This window comes from Mauremys mutica, chromosome 11 (genome assembly GCF_020497125.1).
Source record: "Mauremys mutica isolate MM-2020 ecotype Southern chromosome 11, ASM2049712v1, whole genome shotgun sequence".
NCBI classification, from domain to species: Eukaryota; Metazoa; Chordata; order Testudines; family Geoemydidae; genus Mauremys; species Mauremys mutica.
The window spans coordinates 51241896-51248483 of NC_059082.1; positions in this window are offsets into that span (position 1 = coordinate 51241896).

A 6588-nucleotide genomic window follows, 5' to 3' on the forward strand; every position below is an offset into this window, starting at 1 on the left:
AGACGTGCTGTAATTCAAACAGGAATTATTTCAGGGAAGGTCTCTGGCCTGTCTTATACAAGAGGTCAGACTAGATGATCACCGTTGGCCTATCTGGGCTAGGAATCCATGAAAAACTACACAATATGTGCTCACCCCGTCTCACTGTCATTCCTTTTGCAGTGATTCTATTAGTGCCACACAGTGGCCCAAGTGCTGTGGTAGGGTGGGGGTGCTGCTTCATTGGGAGTCATCAGTCCTTATGGTAGTACCCAAAGGCCCCGCTGAGACCCAGGCCTCCCCAGGCAAGTATCATAGGTCAGGGAAGGCTAAGCGTCCCCAAACAGCCAGGTGTGGCCCCGCCCACACTCCTCCACCCCAAGTGCCCTCCTGGTTCCTGCTCTTCCCCCATGGCTCCAGCCCAGGCTGTTCCTCTTCTCCGAAGGAGGCAGGGGCTGGGGCCGCCCGCCTGCGCTCTTGGGCTGGGGGCGCTAAGGCAGGGCAGAGGGTCAGCAGCCGTGGTAAGGGACTCAGACCTCCAGCAGGGGAGGGGAGGGGCCTCAGGTGAGAGGGGCGGGGCAAGGGACTAGCCGTCCCAAAGGGGTGGGTCATGCACCACCCCTAGCTGGTGCTATATGCAGGAGACACAATTCCTGCCCTGAAGGATACAAACAGAGCTTAGGTGGTGGGTTTTCACCCAACATACAAGCAGATGAGTTCTGGGTTTGTACAGTACCTGGTGTATTGGGATCTCAGTCCAGGACTGGGGCTCCTACATGCTATGGTAACAATTAATATTAGGGCTGTCAAGTGATTAAAAAAATTATCACGATTAATCACACTGTTTAACAACAATAAAATACCATTTATTTCAAATATTTTGGGATGTTTACTGCATTTTAAAATATATTAATTTCAATTACAGCACAATACAAAGTGTACAGTGCTCACTCTATTTTTTATTACAAATATTTGCACTGTAAAAAACAAAAAAAATGTAATTTTCAATTCACCTCATACAAGTACTGTAGTGAAATCTCTATCATGAACGTTGATCTTATACATGTTGAATTATGTACAAAAAACTGCATTCAAAAATAAAACAATGTACAACTTTAGAGCCTACAAGTCACTCAGTCCAACTTCTTGATCAGCCGATCACTCAGACAAACAAGGTTGGTTACAATTTGCAGGAGATAATGCTGCCTGTTTCTTGTTCACAATGTCACCTGAAAGTAAGAACAGGTGTTCACATGGCACTGTTGTAGCTGGTGTCATAAGATATTTACGTTCCAGTTGCACTAAAGATTCATATGCCCTTCATGCTTCAACCACCATTCCAGAGGACATGCGTCCATGCTGATGATAGGTTCTGCTTGATAATGATCCGAAGCAGTGTAGACCGACGTATGTACATTTTCATCATTCAAGTCAAATGCCACCAGCAAAAGGTTGATTTTCTTTTTTTGGTGGTTTGGGTTCTGTAGTTTCCGCATCAGAGTGTTGCTCTTTTAAGACTTCTGAAAGCATGCTCCACACCTCGTCCCGCTCAGATTTTGGAAGGTACTTCAGCTTCTTAAATTTTGGGTTGAGTGCTGTAGCTATCTTTAGAAATCTCACCTTCTTTGCGTTTTGTCAAATCTGCTGTGAGCGTGTTCTTAAAATGAACATGTGCTGGGTCATAATCCAAGACTGCTATAACATGAAATACATGCAAAATGCAGGTAAAACAGAGCAAGAGACATACAATTCTCCCCCCAAAGAGTTCAGTCTGAGTGGACTTGTAGGCTCTAAAGTTTTACACTGTTTTGTTTTTGAGTGCAGTTATGTAACCAAAAAAATCTGCATTTGTAAGTTACACTTTCAGGATAAAGAGATTGCACTTCAGTACTTGTATGAGGTGAACTGAAAAATACTTTTTATTTTGTTTATCATTTTACAGTGCAAATATTTGTAATAAAAATAATAATATAAAGTGAGCACTGTACACTTTGTATTCTGGGTTGTAATTGAAATCAATATTGAAAATGCAGAAAACAGCCAATATATTTAATACATTTCAATTAGTATTCTATTGTTATAAGTGCAATTAATCACAAATAATTTTTTTAATCGCAATTAATTTTTTTGAGTTAATTGCACGAGTTAACTGCGATTAATGGACAGCCCTAATCAATAGTAATAGAGGATGCTGAAAAATTGGCCCAGCTTTGTTAGTTATAAGACAGCAGAGTATCAGGCTGGGCGCTGTGCCCCTGTGAGGGGAAGAGGCCTGGGCTCCAGCCCAAACCCAAAGGTCTACATCACTATTTGTAGCTCTGCAGCCCGAGTCAGCTCACCCAGGTGCTGAGATGCGCAGCGTAGACGTAGCCTGACCGTTTCGGCTGCTAGCCCATGGGCCACCTCACAAGCTGACCTAGCTCAAGCACCTGACTCCAGGAGCAGGTTCGAGGCAGAGGACCCCAAGTGGAGGCAGGTGCCAATCCCTGGCCCATCAGCCACATAGATGCTGAAGCTCCTCTCCTCTCCTTGCCCCTCTCTGGACATTTCACTCCTGATCTACTTAGTCAGTTCCCTGCTTGGCCAGCCAGCTGCTGAGAATCCCTTCCTTAGGTACCTAGCTCTCCCCAGGCCTCGTCCAGGGAGCATGGGCACCTGGCTCAGCGCCAACACTTCCACTGGGTGGCAGGCTCCCTAGGTACCTTTCAGTACCTGGGCCTAAATCCTTAAAACGACAGACTCTCCCCTCATGGGTCAGGCCCGCCGTCTGTCAGACTGAATGTGCCAAAGCTGTGTACTTGGGTCTCCCGTCTGCAGGCCCTGCTCGAATCACTAGCACCCACTCTGCTCCCAGGGGCACGAACGAAAGCCAGGAATCCTGATACTGAACAGTCCACCGATGACCTCATAAATCATTGTGCAATGCAATGGCGGACCGGGTGCACATCCCCCCTCTAAGCCAAGGCCTGGGCCACAAACAGGATAACAACCTGCTCTTGCATCTCCTGCTCTTCAGCTAAAGGTGCAAGCAGCAGCATGCTAAAGTTCTGAGGGTCCTGTGTGCAAGCCTTGCTGCCGACCCAGGTGGGAAAGAGCTGAAATGAAAGGCGATATCCTACTGCACGCACCCAAGTGAACAGAGGGTCGCCCAGGTAATCAGTTCTGGCAGCTCCTGTCTTTAAAGTGCCTGTCATTGCAACCCGAGCACTTTGTTATATAAATAGCTTTAGGACCCACTCAAGCGAATGTGAGAGCCCTGGAACAATTGTAATTGCTGGAATTATTTATTATTGTGAAACACTTGTATATAGATGTGGAGTTGGCTGTTGTGTTGTGGTATTGTGGTTTTAGTTTGGTTAATGGCAGCTGTCTCTGAGAAAAGGCTGGGGCCCTTGATTGTAGAGTGTGTTTGCCAAGGACTGGGGAGATTTTTCCCTGAGTGCCTAGAGAGCAGAAGACCCTGCCTGTGCAAGCTCCAAACAGTCAGAACGTTATTACATCTATTTATCTTTCCAGAGGCCAAAGCTCCTTGCTGAAGGCCCTTTAGGGGGACTGGGTGGCTCAGGACATGGGTAGGGGTCCATGATTCGGTCCCAGTCTGAATCCAGCCCAGCTCCATCAGGATTAAGAACTTTTCCCATCCCAGAGGATGGTGGCCGCTACACGAGATGAGTTTGGGGGAGGAATCTCAGCTCCAGCTCCCACGTCACAAACTCAGCACCACCCTTTACGCTAATTGGCAGGCTCAGCAGAGAGGCTAAAAATGCACCAGCCACTGAGACTGGAGAGAGGAAACCCCTCCACCTACCCCAGCCCAGTCCAACTAGCGAGTCAGGGGCAAGACATGGCGATTGGGTACTTTGTGTAGGGGAAACCTGCCCGGCAGATAGAAAAGCTTCATTCCACAGAGCTCTCAAGCCACTGCTTCTCATAGCCACTGCCTGCTAAATCCACCCAGTTGTTAAACAGGCGTTTCTGCTTAGAGCAGACACACCCAGATCGCAGTGGTTCAGGAGCCAAAGGTTACCCCAAAGAGCCACAACCATGTGACCTTCATTGGGTCATTTATATGGTGCTATATTTAAACAGCATGACATATTATTCTCACAGCAAAATGACTGACAAAGTATTATTATTTTATCAACTACAATTGGTTAATGACCTAGTAAAAGCATTCTGATTGGTTAATAACTCAGACGGGTTAATGATGAAATCACACAGTGTTTTAATGTGTTGTAAAGAGCTGCAGGAGACACATTAAAGAGCCACTTGCGGCTCCCGAGCCTCGCTCTGAGTATCACTGGCTTAGCTGCAGATTAGATGTAGGCTTGGACGATTGGATTTTTATTGGTAAATGTCAGTAAATATGGATCTCACTGTACACACACAAACCAACAACAACTATTTCCATAGAGAATCACCACCATTGACAGCAAAGTCAGAAAACTGCTGCTTGAGAACTTATCAGGGCTTGACTGAAAGCTGTTTCCTATGTGTACTTTGACAGGTGACATTGACAATTGTGGGTTAATGTTTAGAAAGCTTCTCAACAGCTACAGTCATTAAATAGCTGTTGTCTGCCCCTGTCCCACTGTCTGCCCCAAAACTGTGAACATTTACATCTATAAAAACTAAAAAATGCTTAAAAATAAATGTCGATATCAGCCACAATCATAACAAAATAAAACACAACCAAAATCGGCCAAGCCTAAGTGCATCTAATCAATAGGAGCTGGCCTAAGAAAGGACTTCATCATCATCAGCTCTTCCTCCCAGCCCCCTCTCCAAGTGCCCCAGCCAGGGGCAGCACGGAGCTCCCTGCACATCACGTCAATAACTGTACCCACAGCAAGGCCAGGGCTGATGTGCATTAAGGGACTATCGGCCCCAGCACTGGCCACCTGCTCGCCCAGGCCTGCTGCAATCACGGGTTGGCAGAGGCCTTCAAGGCAGTAACCCTGTTGTTCCTCAGACTGGACCAGCTGCCAGGTCGCAGAACACCTCCCAGAGGAGCTATTTCCAGCTCAGGCCAGCAGCCTCAGCCGCATTCCACACAGCACTGAGTAGGGAAGGCGGCTTTGGGAACGAGCTCAGAGCAAGCAATTCAGCTGTGGGAAATGCACGGCAGGAAGGACACATGCAGTGCCGCTAGCCTAGTACCCAGCTGCCTGGGGAGCGGCCTGACAGGATCAAGGGCCTGTAGGTGTCCCAGAGTGGCAGGTGTCAGCTATGATAAGGGGCCCACTTTGAAATGACTTGATGCTTTTCTAATGTGCTGCGAGTTAGCGTGTGGCTGGAGGAGGGGGTGTTGCTATGCCAGATACCGGCAGTGTCTGTCCCTCCAGCCATAGGCAGCAGGTTATATTTTTTTGTGGTGCCTGAGCTCCAGCAATATTCAGGGCCGGGGGCCCAGCTCCAGCAATATTTGAGCTGGGTCTCTCCCCTGGCCCTGCCTTGAGCGGCCCCCAGCCCCCATGGGTCTCCCCCCCACCCTGCCATGTCCCTGCCTGGAGCGGGTACCGGCCTCCATCTGCCACCCCCCCACCCTCCCCGTGGGTCCCCCCCCACTCCCAGTGTCCCTGCCCGAAAGAAAGCAGTGCGCCTCTCCCGTGCCTGCCTGTGCTGCCGGAGTAGCACATTCCTAGGCGGAGCCCTGCTCCTGGCAGCAACTGCTGTCTGCTGCCCCAGGGTCCTGGTGCCCCCATCCACTAACGGCCCTTACCCTGCCCTTCCGCCCTAGCCCTAAGCCTCTCCAATGCCCCAAACCCTCATCCCCAGCCAGAGCCCTCATCCCCCTGCACCCTAATCCTCTGCCCCAGTCCTCAGCCTCCTCCTGCATCATGAACCCCTCAGCCCCAACCCTCATCCCCTGCACCCTAATCCTCTGCTCCATCCCTGAGCCCCCTCCTGCATCATGAACGCCTCATCCTCAGCCCCACTGCCCTCTCACCTGCACCTCCTCCTATCCCCAAACTCCCTCCCAGAGCGTGCACCCCCTCCCTTTGCACCACCTCCCACCCCCAGACTCCATCCCAGAGCCTGCACCTCTCACCCCCTCCTGCACACCCACCCCCTGCCCCAGCCCAGAGCCTGCACCCCTCCTGCACCCTAATCCCCAGCCCAGGACCTGCACTCCAGACCTCCTCCCCCCACCCCCAGAGCCTTAGGCAGGTGGGGGGGGCGGAGTTTGGGGTGGGCGGAGTTGGGGGGAGCAGGTTCTGGGCACCACCAAAATTTCTACAAACCTGCCACCCATGTCTCCAGCCACTGACCACATACCTCCAGGGCTGGGGGTAAGATGGAAACAAACACTGGGGTGGTCAGTGAGTAACATACAGCGTGGCCTTGGCTCTGGTACACACCCAGTGGCTGCGGTGGATTCTGAAAGGTGCCATGTATCCACAGCTCACTCACTTTGGGATCAGAACCTACACAGCCCCTTCTGCAAGCCCCACATGCTGGGGGGCTTGAGGGGAGGAGGCCAGTGCTTCTCCCTGCTGAGCATTTCCTGCCCTTCTCGCCTCGCCATGCCCCTGCACATGGCCCATCGTACACATCGACTCTCCTCCCCCTCAGTGCCTGCAGCGTCCTCTGGGGTGTATTCCCAAG